We start from the raw sequence: 22,782 nt of genomic DNA on the forward strand, positions 1-22,782 counted from the left end.
ATATGTAAACTAAACCTGTAGGAGTACTACACAAACATATGCAAAACATCATCAGCTTCTTAGAACTGTGGGGCAAAGGCACGTACCCGGTCAGGGTATCTGAATGGGAGTTTCAGGGCACTGGAAAATGATGCACTGAAACTGCTCTAGAGACAGGGCTGGCTTGAGTAGTCTGCCTCCTTTTGTATGTATAATGAGAGCTAAAAAACCAATCAGTCCCTCCACAGATAGAGGCAAGTATGCCAGATAAACTTAAGGGAACATTTTTTTTTCTTTTCAGAACTAAAAAGGTCTGGCTGTGACCCTGGTCACCGTGATCAGACGTGACACAAAAGCCTTTGGGATGGTTGGTGGATGGCCCTGCCTGTCTCCTCAGACACACCCCAACTAGCCAGTGCTAGAGAGAGCCTGGCTGACCCTCCCTCCCCCTAGGGCCGCACTGGGGCTGCCTGGCACCCAGGAACACATCTGGGCCACCTTCCAACAGGGCAGATTTCACCCTGTGAACCCCAAGAACAAATCATGTCTCCTCTTTACGACAGATGTTCACCAGCGGATGATGGATTCCTGGGATTAGAGAGTGCTCAGGGTGTCACGGATAAACTAGGCAAAGTCACTGAGGTACACAGGGATGCTTCAGCTAAGGTATTTTTACTAAAAGAAAATATGAAAAGATTTTAAACTATGATCAATTTAGCTGATTTACACAGCTTTAAAATGATCTTCGTAAGGACTGTGTAGCTCATCTTAGTGTCATTAGCGAAATATTGTACTTGTAAAAGAAAATTTCAACATAGTTAAATATTTCTCCAAATTATTTCTCCATAATAGCTATTTATTTGGAAATATTTGAAAGTTAATTTGCTCCTTTAATTTTTGATGAATATGACCATTTTCAGTAAACTAGAATTACTTTTCACACCCCTGCCACCACATTTACATGCTAATTTATCCAGTCTCTTCATTTATATTTTTAAAGGTGCAGTATGGTTTTTTGGAAGTACATTTTTTGTTTGTTTGTTTGTTTCCTTTATTTATTTTTGGCTGTGTTGGGTCTTCGTTGCCATGTGGACTTTTCTCTAGTTGCAGTTATCCAGGGCTATTCTCTAGTTGCAGTGCCCAGGTTTCTGATTGCAGTGGGTTCTCTGTTGCTGAACACAGACTCTAGATGCACGGGCTTCAGTAGTTGTGGCACTTGGCCTCAGCAGTTGTGGTTCCCAGGCCCCAGAGTACAGGCTCAATAGTTGTGGCGCACAGGTTTAGTTGCTCCATGGCAAGTGGGATCTTCCTGGATCAGGGATCGAACCCGTGTCTCCTGCATTGGCAGGCAAATTATTTACCACTGAGCCACTAGGGAAGGTCCCTATAAGTACATTTTTTTTAAAGCACAAGAATCTTGAAAGTAAATAACCATATTTTATAGTATTTTGAATTAGCAAATTATTATTCAGTAAATGCTATAAACCACGCGGGAGACCTGGGTTCGATTCCTGGGTTGGGAAGATCTCCTGGAGAAGGAAATGGCAACCCACTCCAGAACTCTTGCCTGGAAAATCCCATGGACAGAGGAGCCTGGTAGGCTACAGTCCACTGGGTCGCAAAGAGTTGGACATGACTGAGCAACTTCACTCACTCACTCAAATGCTGTAAAAGCTTTTTTGGACTATGGATTTGGATTAACATTATGCAACAAGGTTTAACAATATTTTGGGGAAGAACGGACTTAAAAAAGTGGCTGCTTTGTTATCTGTGAAACTACACTTACAGAGGACACATGGAAATCTGAGGCTGAGCTGAAGGTACACCAGGAACTAAGGGCCCCAGACACATCCCTCACCTGGGAGAGGCTTTGAGCTCCTGGCAGCTCTGCCTTCTCTTCTGGAAAGGGCCACACAAAGGGCTAGGAAAAGCCATTAACTCATTATCTTTCTACTTAAAACTAAAACAAATGTTCTCTTTGGCTAACAAAGTGTGGACACACATGCTGAAAGCATCAAAGAGAACGTGATGGAAATATCTGGAAAAGGTCTTCTGGGACTAAGGTTTCCTTATCTACACAGCAGTGGGGGTGGGAGATGGGGGCTGACTCCGAGGGATTTGTGTGGGTGGGGCCGGGCTGGATTAATTCTAAGACCCTTTCCAGCCATGACTTTCAGTGATCTGAACAGTCAAAAACTGAAGATCCTTTTCATTCCTGAGGCCATGAGGCCACTGTGGGATGTGGTTATTTGGAGGTCTTACAAGTTTGGGAAATATACATATTATAAAACTATATACTTTGTTTCTATGAAAAGCTAACATTAGACCAGTTCAATCTTAAATGTGATTAAAAATTTCCACAAGAGAGTACATATTTATATAAAATGAAAAGCTTTATAACAACTGGGCAAATTAAAAAACACATAAAAATCCAACTTAATTTAAATCTGTGTGTGAGAGTTATGTTTTGAAAGGGTGTGGTTTCCTGGCTGGGTTGTTTGGAAACATTCTGACAAAGCCAAATTCACTTTTCTGATATCCTAAATCAGCAAGGAACAGGCGCCTAAAATAGCACAGAAATGGATATTCCTATACATATAATTAATTTAAATCAACTAAGAACAGTGATTTTTAAAAGATTTGTAATCTGTATTCTCCTAATTCCCTTTTAGAGATAGTCTACACAATTAGCTGGATTGGAAAATGTAGCAACATTTCGCATACTTTTCACTCATTCACTCATTAATCCTCAGCAAATATTTCTTCCTTGGTGGCTCAGACAGTAAAGAATTGCCTGCAACGCAGGAGAGCCAGCCAGGTTCTATCCCTAGGCCACGAAGATCCCCTAGAGAAGGGAATGGCAACCCACTCCAGTATTCCTGCTTGGGAAATCCTATGGACAGATGAACCTGGTGGGGTCGCACGACTGAGTGACTAACACTTAATTTTTTACAAATATTTATATATCTCTTAGTATGTGCCAGAAGTAATGTCTGTTAATTTTTTTTCCAGTTTTTCTTTTTCATACTCCTGCTTTTGCTAGGTATGAGGCCATATTCAGATGACTCAAGCATACTTATAAAATTGAAATATAGTTGATTTACAACACTGTGTTAATTTCTGCTAAATAAATAAATAATTTTAAAAGAATACCTTTAAAATATGGTACTAAAACCAGAATGCTTTCTTACTAAGGGAGAAACACACCCCTCAGGGTCACCCCTCACATTGCAGTGTCAGCAGGAACAAAGAGATATTCAAGTACTTTCTTACTGTTCACCATCCCCATCCCCCACAAGGGAAGCACAGTTCCGGATGGACTTAACTTGTGCTTCTCCGACTATTGTTAAGAGAAGTTATTCTTGTAATGACCAACTTTTAGAGAGTCAATCCAGGACACAGCAATAACAGACAAAAAAACATAATAATATAACATTTAGCAAGTAATTATACACATATTATTGCTTTAACCTAAAAAATAGGTACTGATGGAAATTATATTATTCTGCATTATTTCTCTGTTATATAAATGTTATTATTTAAATAAAACAACAACAGAATTTGTTGAGTGGCAATCAGTAGTAATTAACAGGAGAAAAATGATGCATGAGAAATATATAACAATATTTTTAAATGTTTCTTGTGTCCTCTGATACAGCAATTTAGTTCATTTAAAATCATTTATTAGATATTTAGATTTTGTAGACTGTAATGGTACAACTATTCTGTGTCATACTGTAATGGTGCATACATGACTATGAGCTTGTCAGAACACACAGAACTGTACAACACAAAGAATGAACTCTTAATGTTAGCTATGGGCATTGAGTGAGTGAGTGAAGTGAGTGAAAGTCGCTCAGTTGTGTCTGACCCCTTGCGACCCCATGGACTATACAGTCCATGGAATTCTCCAGCCCATAATATTGGAATGGGTAGCCTTTCCCTTCTCCTGGGGATCTTCCCAACCCAGGGATCGAACCCAGGTCTCCCAATTTGCAGGCGAATTCTTTACCCGCTGAGCCACAAGGGAAGCCCAGCTATGGACATTAGTTATTTTAAATGTTAAGTCCCTCTGCATTTAATAACTTTTTTTCCTTCAGCACATTTTGTCTTGTATTAGTATGCCACTGTGGCTCTCTTACAGTCACTGCATGATATGTCTTTCCCATTCTTTTACTTTCAACCCCTGTGAATCTAATGGACTTTTAAAAAAATCCAGCCTGACAATCTGTGAATTTTGATTGGAGTCTTTAATCCATGCACGTTTAGTTTTATAACTTATCTAGTTGGAAGTATCTCTACCATCTGGATATTTATTTTCTATACGACTCTGTGTTTTGTTCCTCTATTCCTCCTCTATTGCCTCTTTTTCAGTAAGTAGATGTTTTGTTATGTATCATTTTCATTTTTTCATGGACCTTTGGACTATTTTTGGTTTTAGTTATCTTCCTGCATGCTAGGTCACTTCAGTCATGTCTGACTCTTTGCAATCCCATGGACTGTAGCCCGCCAGGTTCCTCTGTCCATGAGCTTCTCCAGGCAAGAATACTGGAGTGGGTTGCCTTTTCCTTCTGCAGGGGATCTTCCTGACCCAGGAATCAAACCTGGGTCTCCTGCATTGCAGTCAGATACTTTACCGTCTGAGCCACTATTATTTAACTATGATACACACACACACAAATGTCCTGTTCCTTTCTGCTCCACAACACCATAGGGTATTAGTATCATTACTCTGTTTCCTTTCCCTATAATACCTGCCTGCCTTTATCAAGCCCACAGGACAATGATGCCTGGTGTCAGTCCAGTGCGATGACATCAAGCTAAATATCCTCTCAACAAAAACGAGCAGGTTTTCAGACTTGTAGTAATTCATTTCCACCTCTCCAAAAATGTCCACCCACTTCATATCTACAGGCTTGTTAAGCAGGTTGTCTGCATCTATAAATTCATCAAATGAGCTACATCTAAAAGATCCACTGCTTTATAAAAACTCTTCATTTTGAAACAATTACAGATTCAGGAGAAACTGCAAAGCAATGTACAGGGAAGTTTCATGTTGCCTTCACCATGACCACACTGAGGTCAGCACCAAACACATCCCCAGGACAACGCTGCTACCAAAAATGTACACTGGACAACCAGAGACTGTCTGGATTTCATGAGCTGTCTGTGCATGGGTGCCTGCTCTATGCTGCTCTTTTTAACCACAATCACCACCCCCTCCCAAGACATTCACTCACACTCGGCCTTTCCCACAGGGCTCCCTCCTATCAGCCCCTCATAACCACACCCATCCTGTCCCCCATTCCCTGACCCAGCAACTAGTGATCTGATCTTCATCTCTGTAATTACATTGCTTCACAAATATTACATACATGTAATCACAAGGTATGTAAACTTTCAGAACTGGCTTTTTTCACTTGGCACAGTTTCCCTGAGATTTCCACAAGCTGCTGCACATCCCAGTGGCTCGTTCCCTCTTGGTGCTGAGTGGTGTCCAGGGTACGGATGGATCAAAGTCTGCTCAACCCTCACTCACTGAAGGATACCGTCATGGGCAAACCCTATGAGTGTCTGTGTACCGATCCCAGCATGGAAATAACTCCTTACTTCTCTGGGATAAATGCCCAAGAATTCAAAAGCTGAGTCCCTACAGTGAATCCATGTTTAGTTCTGAAAGGAACTGCCCACCTATTTTCCAGGAAAGCTGTACCACTTTACATCCTCACAGCAAGGACTGAGGGATCCAGATGCTCTGCGTCTTCGGTATTGTCCATAGGTTACCCTTTAGCCACTCTGATGACTAAGTGTGTAATGATATCTGAGATGGTTTTAGTCTGCATTTCCCTAATGGCTAATGATATTGAACAGCTTGTCAGGTGTGGGTTTTCTTTTTTTTTTTGGCACACCACAAGATCTTCATCCAGAGCCCAGGAACTGAACCCAGGCTCTTGGCCCTGAAACTGCAAAGTCCTAACCACTGAACTGCCAGGAAATTCCCCCATTTTCCCAACAAATTTTTCTTTACTGTTATTTTGAGAATTCTTTAAACAGTTTAGATATAAGCTGTTTGGATTTGTTGGATTCCTGGTTTGCAAACACTTTTTTCTGGTAAATAGCTTATCTGAATCCTTTCAATAGACTCTTTCCCAGAGCAAAGGCTGTTTTGATGAATTCGAACTTATCAATTTTTCCCTCTTATGAATCACACTTTTGGTATCAAGTCTAAGAGTTCCCAGCCCTCTTCTAAGTCCTGAAGATCTTTTCATACATTGTTTTCTAGAAGTTCTATAGTTTTACGTTTTACATTTAAGTTTGTCTATCTTTTTTTTTTTTTCAATTAGCAATAATCGCACCTCATAAACCTCACTGGTTATGATACTGCCACTATGCAAAGCTTGTCTATCATTCTTCAGCTCAATTCAGTCCCTCGGTTGTGTATGACTCTTTGCGAACCCATGGACTGCATCACACCAGGCTTCCCTGTCCACCACCAACTCCCAGAACTGGCTCAAAGTCATGTCCATTGAGTCGGTGATGCCATCCAACCATCTCATCCTCTATTGCCCACTTCTCCTCCTGCCTTCAATCTTTCCCAGCATCAGGGTCTTTTCCAATGAGTCAGTTCTTTGCATCAGTTGGCCAAAGCATTGGAGCTTCAGCTTCAGCTTCGGTCCTTCCAATGAATATTCAGGACTGATTTCCTTTAGGATTGACTGGTTTGATCTCCTTGCTGTCCAAGGGACTCTCAAGAGTCCTCTTCAACACCTCAGTTCAAAAGCATCAATCTTCAGCACTCAGCTTTCTTTATGGTCCAACTTTCATATCCATACATGACTACTGGAAAAACCATGACTTTGACTTTGTGGGCAAAATAATGTCTCTGATTTTTAATGACTTTGACTTTGGGGGCAAAGTAATGTCTCTGATTTTTAATACGCTGAGTTTGTCATAGCCTTTCTTCCAAGGAGCAAGCGTCTTTTAATTTCATGGATGTAATCAGCAGTGATTTTGGAGCCCAAGAAAATAAAATCTGTCACTGTTTCCATTGTTTCCCCATCTATTTGCCATGAAGTGATGGGATCAGATGCCATGATCTTCATTTTTGGAACGTTGAGTTTTATGACAGCTTTTTCACTCTCTGCTTTCACTTTCATCAAGAGGTTCTTTAGTTCCTCTTTGCTTTCTGCCATAAGTGTGGTGTCATCTGCATATCTGAGGCTATTGATATTTTTCCTAGCAATTTTGATTCCAGTTTGTGCTTCATCCAGCCTGGCACTTTGCATGATGTACTCCACATATAAGTTAAATGAGCAGGGTGACAATATACAGCTTTGACATACTCTTTCCCCAATTTGGAATCAGTCTGTTATTCCATGTCCAGTACTAACTGTTGCTTCTTGACCTGCATACAGGTTTCTCAGGAGGCAGGTAATGTGGTCTGGTATTCCCATCTCTTTAAGAATTTTCCACAGTTTGTTGTGATCCACACAATCAAAAGCTTTAGTGTAGTCAATGAAGCAGAAGTAGATGTTTTCCTAGAATTCTCTTGCTTTGTCTATGATCCAACCGATGTTGGCAATTTGATCTCCAGTTCCTCTGCCTTCTCTAAATCCAGCTTGAACATCTGGAAGCTCTCAAGTTTACATACTATTGAAGCCTAGCTGGGAGAATTTTCAGCATTACTTTGTTAGTGTGTGAGATGAGTGCAATTGTGTGGTAGTTTGAACATTCTTTGGCATTGCCTTCCTTTGGGATTGGAATGAAAACTGACCTTTTCCAGTCCTGTGGCCACTGCTGAGTTTTCCAAATTTGCTGGCATATTGAGTACATCATCTTTTAGGATCTGAAATACTCAACTGGAATTCCATCACCTCTGCTAGCTTTGCCTATAGTAATGCTTTCCAAGGCCCATCATCATTTTTAAACTACCCAAATGGATAAGTTACACCTCTCTCAGAGAAAATAGTTTTAAAGCAAAAATATAATTTGAACTTGTGGAAACAAAGTTTTAGTTTAATGGAGAAAGTTGCCCTTATCTGATGACTTAACTTTTAAACAGTCATTAAAAAATGAGTCATCTTCTCACCATATGAGTTTTTGCCTCAACCTAAACATAACAGCAAACAACTTGGGTGCAGTTGCTCCATCTTTTCCTAGGTTTCTTACACATCGTCAAAGACCATCAAGCAGTTCCGAAGAAATAGCATACAAATATTCAGACCTCTTTTCTCCATTCTCATCTTCAGCGTGTATCCAAATCAGAGAAGGACATGCCTTTTATCTGCACTTTGGAAAAAGGATTTGGGGGGTGAGAGTGTAGGGAATACCATTTTATGTCAGGTCAAAGGTTTAATATCACATGATGCCTGAGAACACCACCAGCCATTGGGTCGACAATCTCTTTGCATTTCTATAAATGCAAACATTGCATTAAGTGCTTCTAAACATTCTGAGGGAGAAGGCAATGGCACCCCACTCCAGTACTGCTGCCCGGAAAATTCCATAGATGGAGGAGCCTGGTGGGCTGCAGTCCATGGGGTCGCTAAGAGTCAGACACGACTGAGTGACTTCACTTTCACTTTCTACTTTCATGCACTGGAGAAGGAAATGGCAACCCCTCCAGTGTTCTTGCCTGGAGAATCCCATGGACGGAGAAGCCTGGTAGGCTGCAGTCCATGGGGTCGCACAGAGTTGGACACGACTGAAGCGACTTGGCAGCAAACATTCTGAGGAAGCTGAAAAGTAACCAAACACTTACATTAGGAAAGCATCTCAGGTGAATCTTTTTAGGAGTGTTGTGTATGAGGTGTGCAGGCATGTAGCATGTGAGACCAATTCAGTTTCTTCACTCAGACTAACTGGGATTCACATTTGCTCTGTCTGCTAAACAGACAGATAAAGAGAGTAGGACAAGATATCAACAACCTTGCACTGTTTGCTTACTGAGATATCATTTAAACCTTCACAGAAACGAAAGAAAGTGTTAGTTGCTCAGTCATGCCTGACTCGCCCAGCCCATGGACTATAGTCTGCCAGGCTCCTCCACCTCTGGGATTTTCCAGGCAAGAATATTGGAGTGGGTTGCCATTTCCTTCTCCAGGGAATCTTCCTGACACAGGGCTCAAACCCGGGTCTCCTGCATTGCAGGCAGACTCTTTATGGTTTGAGCCACAGAAATGAAGATGATCTGAAATGTCAATTTACAAATCAAAACACCTCACACCTGGGTAGAACACTTCTGCTGCCCCGAACTGACGCACCCCTGACCTACTGCAGAAGCAGAATGTTGGACATGCCCTGACAGGATCAGATCTAAGCCACACAGCCCAAAACGTCTGCCAGGGAGATTTCCTCTTTCTTGCCCACGTGGCACATTACTGCAACTTCTGGATCAGGAAATGTAACCTTCCTCAGTTTCATAGAGTAGTCAAACAATAAGGTCATATTGCATTCCTATGGCCTGCCAGAGATTCTTCCACACCAGCTAGTCTCAATTGCATATTGGTGTCTTTAGCAGAGATAGAGGACTTTTGATTGACTGGGAAATACCTGCCTATCTCAGCCCCAGTTGGTGGGCTCCCCTCTGAACTTCCACAGCCCCCTCCCCATGCCCTGCCCCCGCTCCGTTCTGGGTGCTGCACTCTAGGCTCTGTTTGGGTCACCTGCTCTTCCTGATCCAGTCCTCCTGGTCCCCGTGCATCTTTTTATCTGTTGTTAAAATTTCATGGTCATTCTGTCTTTTTCAGGAGGTCTGGGCGATGCTGCCACTGCTATTGCAATTGTTTTCATTTTAATTATCTGAATCCTTAGAAAGCATGATCAGAATGTTCACAATGTTTAACACTCTAACCAGCACTATCTCAACACAAAGCACACAGTTAACCAACAGTCAACACCGAATTCTTAATACTTGGGTTGCATCACCCTTAATTACACACTTAAACCTCCCCGGCTTGGTGATGCAACAATGGTGCATTTACTGTGACCTGCAAATCGTGGTGCCACCAGCGGTCAGCGCAGAAAGAGTGACAACTGGCAGAGAAGGCAAACAACCCACACAGGACCCATGAAACACTAAAATGGTGTTATTTCCAGCCCCTATTTGGGGGGAGGGGACCATCTTATGGGCTGTGTACTCCCCTTCACCCAACCTTCAGTACCCATCACCAGAAGCCAGGGTTTCATGTCCCAGGGTGTGATTTCTTGGGACACAGGATATTGAATGCTAGAATGAGGACATTCTGTGCCAAAGAAGTCAGTGAATCCCTCAGGGACACCACAGAAGAGCCTTCTAGGGGGCTCTGGGCCAGGATGACCCCACTCTCTGGTTCTGGTGGAATCTTTCTGGACAATCGGGGGAGATGGCTCAGAGAGCAGATAAACGGGCACACCTCCCCTCCTTCTCAGCTGCATCCCCACTTCATAACTAGACCAAAAGTTATAACTGTCCACAGCCTCCTCACTCCCCAAAAGGAAGAGGGGCAGGCTCTGAACCGGAGAGCACAGCGTACAGACTTCCTCAGACATCACTACTCAAGGCAAACGAGAGCTGCCCGCAGCAGCACCTGCCATGAACACAAAGCACTGGTCTTCACCAACCACTATATTTCTCTATTAGATGCCACACACCATTCTGCATGTTTGGGATACAAGAAAGAATAGAGAGAATGTCTCTCTCCTCAAAGAATCTCTCCTCCTAGAGAAGGAGACGATATATGAAAAAAGAACTAGAGAACGAGGGCTGAGAGCAGGTGGAGACAAGGGAAGCAGAGAACAAGGAGGTTTGCTTGGATGGGGGCTTGGGGAAGGCATGCCCAGGAGGCAGGTCAGTGGGAGGGTAACATCTGACACAGAAAAACGTGGCCCCGAGAATAAGTCCCTGTATTTCAAAGTTCTTGGACATTTCAAAGGGTGCCACCACTTCGAGGGCAGGAGCTGGCATTTCCCATGAGCAGCAAGGAGACCCCACCAAGGGTGCACGTGACTGCATGCAGTTGACAAGAAGGGGAGGCAAGCCTGGCAGCATTCCTGCCAGCCTAGAGGGCTGGGTTTCTCCGTGATGGGATGGTAGGGGCGCTGATCCCCACACCCCATGCAGTCCTGACTGGAGTCGGGTCTGGCAAGTCCATGACAAAGAGCTGACCAGGCAGAAGGGTAGGCGGAAAATATTTCAGCAAAAATATTTAACCCACTGAAGATAATTCATATCTGTGTACAAACAACCTGCTGATTAAAATGGATCCTTAACTGCTCATTAAAAGAAGGTCTGTCCTCCAGGACCTATACTTTGGAGCACTTAGTTACCACTGAATTGTAGTCACAGTATCAGCAAAGTAGAGAAAGGCTGCATTTATTTATATGCTATAACTTTACTTCTTTGACTAAGTAAATTTATACCATACACGTCAGTGGAGATGCTGTCCATTGATTCCACGTAGGGTCTGCTGGCAGAGCCCACAGGATGTGCTGAGAGAAGAGACGCCAGAACAGAGCAAGAGAGGAGCCAAGGAAAATGCTAAGATTTTTTTATCTAAGCTACTGAAAGTGTGGAGCCTCCAGCAAATAAGACCATATACTGTGTGGAAAACTAGGTTTTGGTGGCTGACGTCAGCAGCTAGTTTTGGCATGTTGTGCAAGAGGCTCGTGTGGATGTCCATGGAGAAACACTGGGTCAGTGTGGGAAATGCGATTGGACTTGAGGTCCAGGGTGAATACAGAGATCATCAGTGTGAGGTTCTCTCTGAAGCCATTGGTGGTGAGCTCACATAGCAGGGGCTGTGAATGCACAGAAGAGACCCAGGATGGAGCATGTCAGGGTCAGAAGTCAGGGAGAAGCGGCCCAGGTGACTACGAATGAGGAACCAACAAGACGGAGGACAGTGTCTTAGAAGTCAAGTGAGGCTGATGTTTGAAGGAGGAGGGACTGATCAACTGTGAACCATGGCAAATGCTGTCACCTGGCTAAGAAGGAGAACTGACCAAATGGACACCCCAAATCCTCACAAAAGGTACTTTAAACCAGTTTGTAATCTTTTAATAAGTCCTTATAATTAAACATGACATTTACAGACATGTTTATCTCCTTTCCTAAATCTCACTGAAATGACACCAAGTTATAAACACACAGGACAAAGAGACAGCACTGGTCAGGAAGTGTCTCCTTCCTCTCCCTCTCCCCTAAAACCTTAATCAGACCCTGGAATCTATTCCAGACAACATCCCAACAGACCCTCAAAATGCATGAAGCAAAAACTGACAAAGATGAAAAGCCCCTCCTTGCAGTTAGGAACTGCAGGCTCCTCTCAGCAGGTCTGATTAAAAGTGTATAGCACTAAATACTTGAATGGAAAATGCTGGAAGGTCTCAAATTAATAACCTAACTTCCTACCTCAACAAACTGGGGGTGGGGTAGGGAGAGCAAAATCAAGCCAAAGTGAACAGAAGGAAGTAATACAGATAAGACTAAAACCCAGCAAAATTAAAAACAGAAAAATAAAAGATAAAAGCAAAAATCAGAAGGCTGGTTCTTGGGGGAGGAGGATCAATAAAATTGAACAAAAGTCTAATAAGACTGACAAATATAAAAAGAGAGAAAACACAAAAGACCATTATCAGGAATGAAATAAGGGACATCAGTACAAATCCCATAGTCAATGATAAAATAACAAGGAAATCCCATGAACAACCTTTTCAGAAATTTGAAAATTCAAAAGAAATGGACTAAATACCTCAAACCCCACAAACTACCAAAACTCAACCAAGATCAAATAATCAATCTGAATAGTCTTGTCACCTTTAAAAAATGCATATATAACTTTAAAGCTTCCAAAAGATAAATTTCCAGGGCCAAAAGGATTCACTGGAGAATTCTACCAAGCATTTAAGTGAGAATTAACACTAATCAAGGGCGACCCTGGTGGCTCAGCAGTAAAGAATCCGTCTGCCAATGCAGGAGACAAGGGTTCAACCTCTGGGTCAGCCAGATCCCCTGGAGGAGGAAATGGCAACTCACTCCACTATTCTCGCCTAGAGAATCTCATGAACAGAGAAGCCTGGCAGGCTAAAGTCCATGGATTAGCACAGAGTCAGCTGTGACTGAGTGACTAAACACTACCACCACCACTAACAAAAATCCCTATAAGATATTTATTGATACAATATTATTTCAAAGTATATATAGGAAGAAGTATATATTAAGAAGAGGTGGCAAGAATACATACAACTATACAAAAAAGATCTTCAAGACCCAGATAATCATGATGTGACCCAGATCACTCACCTAGAGCTAGACATTCTGGAGTGCAAAGTCAAATGGGCCTTAGGAAGCATCACTACAAGCAAAGCTAGTGGAGGCAATAGAATTCCAGTTGAGCTATTTCAAATCCTAAAAGCTGATGCTGTGAAATTGCTCCACTCAATATGCCAGCACATTTGGAAAACTCAGCAGTGGCCACAGGACTGGAAAAGGTCAGTTTTCATTCCAATCCCAAAGAAAGGTAATGCCAAAGAATGCTCAAGCTACCACACAATTGCATTCATCTCACATGCTAGCAAAATAATGCCCAAAATTCTCCAAGCCAGGCTTCAACAGTACATCAACCATGAACTTCCAGATGATCAAACTGGATTTAGAAAAGGCAGAGGAACCAGAGATCAAATTGTCAACATCCGAAGGGTCATCAAAAAAGCAAGAGAGTTCCAGAAAAACATCTACTTCTGCTTTATTGACTATGCATGCCAAAGCCTTTGACTGTGTGGATGACAACAAACTGCGGAGAATTCTTAAAGAGATGGGAATATCAGACCACCTTACCTGCCTCCTGAGAAATCTGTATGCAGGTCAGGAAGCAACAGTCAGAACTGGACATGGAACAACAGACTGGTTCCAAACTGGGAAAAAGAGTATGTCAAGGCTGTATATTGTCACCCTGCTTATTTAACTTAGATGCAGAGTACATCATGTGAAATGCCAGGCTGGATGAAGCACAAGCTGGAATCAAAACTGCTGGGAGAAATATCAATAACCTCAGATATACAGATGACACCGTCCTTCTGGCAGGAACAGAAAAAGAACTAAAGAGCCTCTTGATGAAAGTGAAAGTGGAGAGTGAAAAAGCTGTCTTAAAACTCAACATTCAAAAAATGAAGATCATGGTATCTGATCCTTCACTTCATGGCAAATAGATGGAGAAACAATGGTAACAGTGACAGACTTTATTTCCTGGGCTCCAAAATCACTGCAGATGGTTAATGCAGCCATGAAATCAAAGGACTCTCGCTCCTTGGAAGAAAAAATATGACCAACCTAGACAGCATATTAAAAAGCAGAGACATTACTTTGCCCACAAAGGTCTATCTAGTCAAAACTATGGTTTTTCCAGTAGTCATGTATGGATGTGAGAGTTGGACTATAAAGAAAGCTGAATGCTGAAGAATTGATGCTTTTTAACTGTGGTGTTGGAGAAGACTCTCCAGAGTCCCTTGGACTGCAAGGGGATCAAACCTGTCAATCCTAGAGGAAATCAGTCCTGAATATTCATTGGAAGGACTGATGCTGAAGCTAAAGCTCCAATACTTTGGCCATCTGATGCAAAGAACTGACTCACTGGAAAAGACCCTGATGGTGGGAAAGATTGAAGGCAGGAGGAGAAGGGGACGACAGAGGATGAGATGGTTGGATGGCATCACCGACTCAATGGATATGAATTTGAGCCAGCTCTGGGAGTTGGTGATGGACAGGGAAGCCTGGCATGCTACAGTCCATGGGGTTGCAGAGTCGGACATGACTGAGTGACTGAAGTGAACTGAATACATAGGAAGGCAAAGAAATTAGAGTAGGTAGATTCATTTTGAAAAAATAAATTAAATGGGAGGAATCAAGTCTATGTGGTCTCAGGAATCAAGTCTGTGTGGTTTATTACACATCTACAGTAACCAAGACTATGTGGTATGGACAAAGATCGGTATTACCAATACAGACATGCCCGATTCGTCTTGATAAAGGTGCAATTCCAAGGAAGGACAGCTTTTCGAACAAGCAGTGCTCTAGCAATTAGACATTCATTGGCCAAAAAAAAAAAAAGAATATGGACCAAAATCTCACATCTTATACATAAACTAATTCAAAACTGATCAGACACTTAAATGCAAAACGTTTAGTGGAAAAAAAAAGAAAATCTTCAGGATCTCAGGTTAGGTAAATATTCATTGGAAGGACTGATGCTAAAGCTGAAGCTCCAATACTTTGGCCACCTGATGCAAAGAACTGACTCATTGGGAAAAACCCTGATGCTGGGAATTATTGAGGGCAAAGGGAGAAGGGGGAGACAGAGGATGAGATGGTTGGATGGCATCACCGACTCAACGAACATGAGCTTGAGCAAACTCCAGAAGATAGTGAAGCACAGGGAAACCTGGCATGCTGCCATTCATGGGGTCAAAAGAGCTGGACATGACTGAGTGAATGAACAACAAGAACAAAGATTTCCAAAACTCAACATCGAAAGGACAACCCACCTGAGGAAATAGTGAAGAACTGCACATCATCAAACTTAAACACTTTTGCTCTGCCAAGGACCCTGTTAAGACGATGGAAAAGACAAGCCACAGACTTGAAGAAAATAATCGCAAACCACATACCTAACAGAGAGACTAAAATATATAAGTAACAGACGTTTCACTGAAGGGAATATTCACATGGTTATTAGCATGAAAAGATGTTCAACGTCCTGAGCCCTCAGGGAAATGCACATGCAGTGAGGTACCACTGCACATATATCAGTCAGAATCTGCTTTGTGACAATACCAAATGCCCAGAAAGGACCTAGGAAAACTGGGTCACTCATACATTGCTGGGCTGCCCAGCTGGTGCTAGTGGTAAAGAACCTGCCTCCAGATGCAGGAGACGCAGGTTCCACCCCTGGGTCCGGAAGATCCCCTGAAGCAGGACATAGCAACCCACTACCATATTCTTGCCTGGAGAATCCACAGAGGATCCTGACGGACTATAGTCCATAGGGTCACAAAGAGCCGGACGTTACTAAAGTGATTTAGTACACACGCATACGTTGTTGGTGGAAACTCGGTTTGGTAAAGCCACTCTAAAAATGTTTGGCAGTTTCTTATGAAAGTAAACATGCAATTAGTACACCCAGAAATTTCATTCTTGGGCATTTATCTCAGCAAAATTAAAACTGATATGCACACAAGAACTTGCACATGAATGTTCACAGTAGCTTTACTTATAAGAGTCCCAGACTAGAGTCAGTCCAGGTGTTCTTCAGCTGGTGAGTTACACTGGGGTCCAGCTATACCAGGGAATACTATTTGTCAATAAAAAGGAAAAACCAAGTTAAATCTGTAACAATTTGGCTGAATCCCCAGGAAATCCTATTGAGTGAAATAAGCCAATCCCAAAAGGTTCAGTCTGCACCGAATGCTTGATTCCATTTATATGACATTTGAAATTATAGTATCTTATAAACAAAGAATTAGCTGTTGTCAGGAGTTAGGGACCTGCCAGGGGAAGGGAAAAAGTTGCACGTGGTTATAAAAAAGCGACATATGAGAGCTTATTGTGGTCTTGGAAATAGTATTTTGACTGTAGTGGGAGATACACACAAATCTACACATGTTGCACAAGTGATGAAACTGTACAGAACTTAACACACACATACAAATAAAACTAAGGAAATATCAATAAGATCAGTGGACTGTATCAATGTCAATAACCTGGTTGTGATATTAAACTGTCCTTCTATAAAATGTTATAAATGGGGAAACTGAACAAAATATTCAAGGGACTTCTCTGTATTGATTTTCATAACTTCATGTGAAATTACAACTATCTGAATAAAATTTTAATTAAAAATATAAAAGCCTACATAAACAGATATATTCAGATCAAAGTGGTTTCATTTTTTTCTACAAACTTCATATTTAACACAATGGCCACGCTATAAAAACTGAATAAGAGGAACGGATACCCTGTGGTTATTTATCAACATATCAAAACTAAAATAAATACAAGTACATTCTAAAAATATATTCAAAGCTCTGTAAAATGTAATCAGACAAGGTTACTAAATGTTCTTGTTTTCCGGATCATGACAATGATTTCCTTACATCAAAACCTAGAAATGAATATCCTTTGTTGACTGACTTTTGCAATGAATGCTGTTCTACCACGATAACAATACCAAGGCAATGGTGGTTTTTTCATGAGCGGCTCCCTCATGGAGGGAGCAACCGTGCATTTGCATCTCCAGCAGGCGGTTGCAGGACCTTCTCCACATCACCACCAGGCTCCCACGAAGCAGGGAGAAGAAAGTGGATGCATCTCAGTACTTCCCCTCTAATAATACATGGAGACATGACCAGTCAGTCCATTCTTGTGCCATGACATTTTCAAAAGAAATCATGTAATTACTCGGAAAAAAAATACGTATTTACCAAATATGTATTTACCATGTGCAGGAAGTTAGGTGAGCAATGAAAGGTGGCCCCTTTAGCTAACTGACCAATAGCCACCTAATCCCACCGAACAGTTTATCAGTCCCACCCATGATACACCCACCAGTCCTCCAAAAATTGGGGGCCGAAAAGAACCCCTTACTGCCTTGTTGCTGTTCAGCTGCTCAGTCATGTCCGACTCTTTGTGACCCCTTGGACTGCAGCATGCCATATCCTTCTACCATCTCCCAGAGTTTGCTCCATTTTGTCAGTGATGCCATCCAACCAACTCATCCTCTGTCTACTGGTGGGACTATCCCTACTCTGGAACATGTTTTATACTGAAGTAACCTTTGGTGGTCACTGGACTCATTAGCTGCTCATAAATACTCCATGAATACATACATCTAATTAGAGTAGACTGAATTATGAGAAAAACTGGAGGATAGAGAATCTTGTTATATAACCTGCAGCTGTCAATCAACAACCCCCCTGGATTATGCAAATAGCCCTGCCTTAAAAATTCTGTACTGCAGCCCTCTGGGGCCATTGCCTCCCCGGCATGGCCCATCTCTCCCTTGAAGTGTCCTCTCTGTTCTTCCTTTCTGTGTGCTCAGTCATGTCCATCTCTTCAAGACCTGTTCTTTCTTTCCTTATTGTTAATAAGCTTTCTTGCAACAGATAAGAACTTATTCTTCTCTGTGTCCTTACCAGGAACTGAGGTCCACGTGAGGAAGGGTCTCCAGACTCGACTACACTAACATAGATACAAAAAAGATAGAGAAGCACCAAAAAGCTATAAACCAGACAGCCAGCCTCTGTGCTGGCAACTGGGGGGTGGTGGCCACAGTAGGGTGGATGGTGGCCCATGAGACAAGTCCACACCCTGATCCACAGGAGCTGGAAAATGTGACCTTGTTTGGAAAAATGGGTCTTTACAGATAAGGATTCTGAGACAGGCGGCTGTAAATCCCGTAAGCGTCTTTCCTTTCACGAGGGAGGCAGAGGAGTTGTGAGGGAAACAGGGAGAAGGGTGTGAAGCCCAGCAGAGGCTGGAGAGCAGAGGCTGCCAGCCTGGCACATCTAGCACTGCCCAGGAACACCAGGCAGCCACCCAGACTGGAAGGGACAAGGGTCAGTCTCTCCTGGCCTCCTGCAGGGAGCGTGGCCCTGCCAAATTCTGGACTTCCAGCCTCTAGGACTGTGTGCTAATTTGTTAGAGCAGTCTCCCTTCAGCAGGAATATAATCCACATACCTGCCAATCAGAGGAAAACATGAAAACCACTATCTTTCAAATTCAGGATAAAATAGTCTCAAGAATACCATAGGGTGGTTTCCTCGGTGGTGAAGAATCTGCCTGCCAATAAAAGAGACGTGGGTTTGATCACTAGTCTGGGAAGACCCTACATGCCTTGGAGTGACTAAGCCTGTGGGCCGCAAGTATACTGAGCCTGTGCTCTAGAGCCTGGAAGTTACAACTACTGAGCCCACGCACTGCAACTACTGAAACTCGAGCACCTAGAGCCTGTGCTCTGCAACAAGAGAAGCCACCTCAGTGAGAAGACAGCACACCGCAACCAGAGAGTAACCCCTGCTCACTGCAACTACAGAAAAGCCCGCACAGCACAAAGACCCAGCACAGCCAAAACTAAATAGATTTTTTAAAAAAAGAATACCTTAGAGCTCTAGCTCACAAAAGTGTGAAAATATGAAACACAGTATCAAGGAATAACTTTAGCCAACTATGCATGGACCTATATGAAAACAAAGAAAAAAGTTAATTACTATTTTCTTAATTATTATTTATACTTGTTTATTTATTTAAGTCAAGAAGTGGGACATGCCCAGCTGCTGAGCAAAGGACTAAACACTGTAAGATGGAAGTTAGTCTCAAGTTTGTTTGACACAATGAGAAAAAAAAAATCCCAAATATATTTTTCAAAGGAATATAAATGACCCCAAAGTACAAATGATATAAAAATCTAGTGATAAAAAAGATTTATGAGGTAAACTGACAGATATGATGATAACAAGACCTGCTGGATACTAGACATGACATAAAGGTATAACTAATAAAACATAAGGAAGAAGCTAAATGGAGCAGAACAGATAACAGAGAAATAAATCCTGTTATATAAGAGAATTAATCTATGGTAAAGCCAGTAACAGGAAAGAGAGTATCAAATCAGTAAGCTTTACAAGGACGAAGGCTGGACCCAGGTAGGGTAGGGTGGGGATGGGGAAGGATTCCTATCCTTGTATCATACAGTATGTGACAATGAACTACACAGGAATTGAAGACAAAGTAAACAAGCCAGAAAGAGTGGGCTTCCTGGGCAGCTCAGCGGCAAAGATTTCGCCTACCAGTGTAGGAGACATAGTCAGACATGAGTGATCCCTGGGTCGGGAAGATCCCCTGGAGAAGGAAATGGCAACTCATTCCAGTATTCTTGCCTGGAGAAACCCACGGACAGAGAAGCCTGGTGGACTACAGTCATTAGGAAAATGCAAATGAAAACCATGATGACACACCCCTTCACAACCACGAGGATGGCTATAATCAAAAAGACCAATAGAAACAAGAGTAGGAGGACACAGAGAAGCTGGACTTCCATGTATCACTGATGGGGATGTAAAATGGCTCAGCTGCTTTAGAGAAAAGTCTAGGAGTTCCTCAAAATGTCAAATACAGAGTTACCAGCAATCCCACACCCAAGAGAATTGAAAACATACACCTCGATAAAAACTTGTAAACAGTTAGAGCAGCATTATGTCACAATAACTGAAGAGCAGAAACAGCACAAACATCCACCAACTGATGACTGAACAAACTGTGGTCTGTTCACACAGAGCAGCCCTAAGAAGGAGCAAAGTGTGGCTGCCACACGAATAAGCCTTGACGACATCATGTTAAATGAAAGAAGCATGACATGAAAGGCCACATACTGCATTAGCTCATCTGTATGAAACACTGGGAAAAGGCAAATCCATAGACTGGTGCTGACAGAGGCTCAAGGGAGGGTAACTCGGGGTGACTGCTAATCACCACAAAGTTCTTTTGGAGTGAAGGAATCCTCCTGGTATTATGAAGTTGTATTTTTATCTTAAACCACGTCATGAAATAAATGTGGGAGCAAAAATTTTAAAATAAAAAGAACAGAAGAATATTTCAACAATCTTTCACTGGGAGAGGTCACCCTTCTAAGCATGACATGGATTAAAGAAATTTTAAAGGATAGATGAATTTAAGTTAATAAAATTTACAAACTTTTACAACACAAGAGACTTCTTGAATGGTTACCGTTAGACTGAAAAGAGGTGGTTACAATTAAAGTTTTTAAAAGGCCAGAGCAGGTGACACCTGAAGGTCTGTCTCCTTCACACGTGGACCCACCCTTGGGACCTGGTCGTGTTTTTCTGCCACATGGACAAGAAAAGCAGAGGAGGCCTTTCTGCAGCCAAACAGAATGAAAGATAGAGGACGGTGTTCAAGTGCCCTGCTCCAGGGGCCTCTGGCCAACATACAGCTTGCCTGTGGCAGCTGGGAGATAATTATGACTGTTTTTTTTTTTTTTTTTTTGGTTTGTTTTTTTCTTTGGTCACACCACGAAGCCTGTGGGATCTTAACTCCCAACCAGGAATCAAACTCACACCTCCAAGCACCCCCAGCAGCGGAAGCACAGAGTCTTCACCACTAGACTACAAGGGAAGTCCCCATACTGGGTACTCTTAAATAAACAAGCCTGTATTTTCAGTTAGTGGCTTGTAACAAACACTGCCTCATTTCCAAGATTATTATTATTAGAAAGTGTTCTATTATTAAAAGAATGGCCTTATTTCTTTTGTTTATTTTTTGGCTGTGCTGATTCTTAGTCACAGGACACAGAATCTTTAGTTGTGGCATGTGAACTCTTAGTTATGGTGGGGTCTAGTTCCTTGACCAGGGATCAAACCCGGGCCCTCTGCAATGGGAGACTGGAGTCTTAGCCACTGGATCACCAGAAAAATCCTCATTTGTTTTAAAATCTTCTAAGTGTTTACACCTTTGGGGTTTTGTCCAGTGTTTCTGTATTAACATTCCAATTTTAACATTAACAGTGTCATCTTCCTGAAGTCCAACCAGGAAGTCAGCTCTAACATCACACTTGAAAGCACACCAGCTTGCTTCTGGATGGTCTTGTCCGTGGGTCTGTCTTATTTACAGGACCATCTTATTTAGAAAGTCAACTGTTTTGTGCCATACATTTCTCTGTATGGTGGAAATTAATTTTTGGTTGGTTTTTATTTCTACATCTGTGCTCAATCATTTCATGACTTTTTAAAATGTAGTTGAGTTAGTTTCCACTGTACACCAAAGTGATTCAGTTATGTGTGTATGGATATATTTTTTTTGTTCAGTCAGTCGCATCCAAGTCTTTGAGACTCCATGGACTGCAGCACGCCAAGCTTCCCTGTCTTTCACTATCTCCTACAGTTTGCTCAAACTCATGTCCATTGAGCTGATGATACAATCCAATCATCTCATCCTCTGTCATCCCCTTCTCCTCGTGCCCTCAATCTTTCCCAGCATCAGGGTCTTTTCCAGTTAGTCAGCTTTTCACATCAGGTGGCCAAAGGATTGAAGCTTCAGCATCAGTCCCTGCAATGAGTATTCAGGGTTGATTTCCTTTAGGATCGACTGGTTTGATCTCCTTGCAGTCCAAGGGACTCTCAAGAGTTTTCTTCAACACCAGAGTTCGGAGAAGGCATCAGTTCTTCGACGCTCAGCCTTGTTTATGGTCCAACTCTCACATCCATACATGACTAGTGGAAAAACCACAGCTTTGACTATATGTACCTTTGTTAGCAAAGTGATGTCTCTGCTTTTTAATACACTGTCTAGGCTTGTCATAGCTCTTCTCCCAAGGAGCAAGCATCTTTTAATTTCATATATATATATATACACACACACACACACATATATACACATATGCACATGTATACATACATATACATATATATATACATATACATATATATATACATGCAACATTTATATCTATTCTTTTCCAGATTCTTTTCCTTATATGTAATAACAAAATACTGAGTGCACTTCCCTTTGCTACAACGATTTTATAACTTGACAAGAAAATATCTCGGGGAGAAAAACTGATTGCAGGACCTCTTCAAAGATATGCTGGCCACCACCGGAATGAAACCACAAGGACGTGTGTCCCGCTGACACACCCTCTGTCTCTGCCCTGCCTCCAGACCCCTGTCAAGGAGAGGATGACCTCACACCACATCCCCGCCCTGGGGACTGCATCCCTCTCCTGGGGACTGTGTCCCTCCCCTGGAGGATCACATCC

The 22,782-nt window shown here is 42.2% G+C and overlaps 1 protein-coding gene and 1 pseudogene across 6 annotated transcripts in view; both read right to left on the reverse strand.

The window, feature by feature from the left end:
• The window catches only part of TJP1 (tight junction protein 1), a 259,492-nt gene that overhangs the window by 123,191 nt on the left and 113,519 nt on the right, over window positions 1-22,782 (reverse strand). The gene's annotated exons all lie outside the window — the stretch shown is intronic.
• LOC113880222 lies at window positions 6,249-6,378 on the reverse strand (annotated as a pseudogene).

This window comes from Bos indicus x Bos taurus, chromosome 21 (assembly GCF_003369695.1).
Source record: "Bos indicus x Bos taurus breed Angus x Brahman F1 hybrid chromosome 21, Bos_hybrid_MaternalHap_v2.0, whole genome shotgun sequence".
Classification (NCBI taxonomy): domain Eukaryota; kingdom Metazoa; phylum Chordata; class Mammalia; order Artiodactyla; family Bovidae; genus Bos; species Bos indicus x Bos taurus.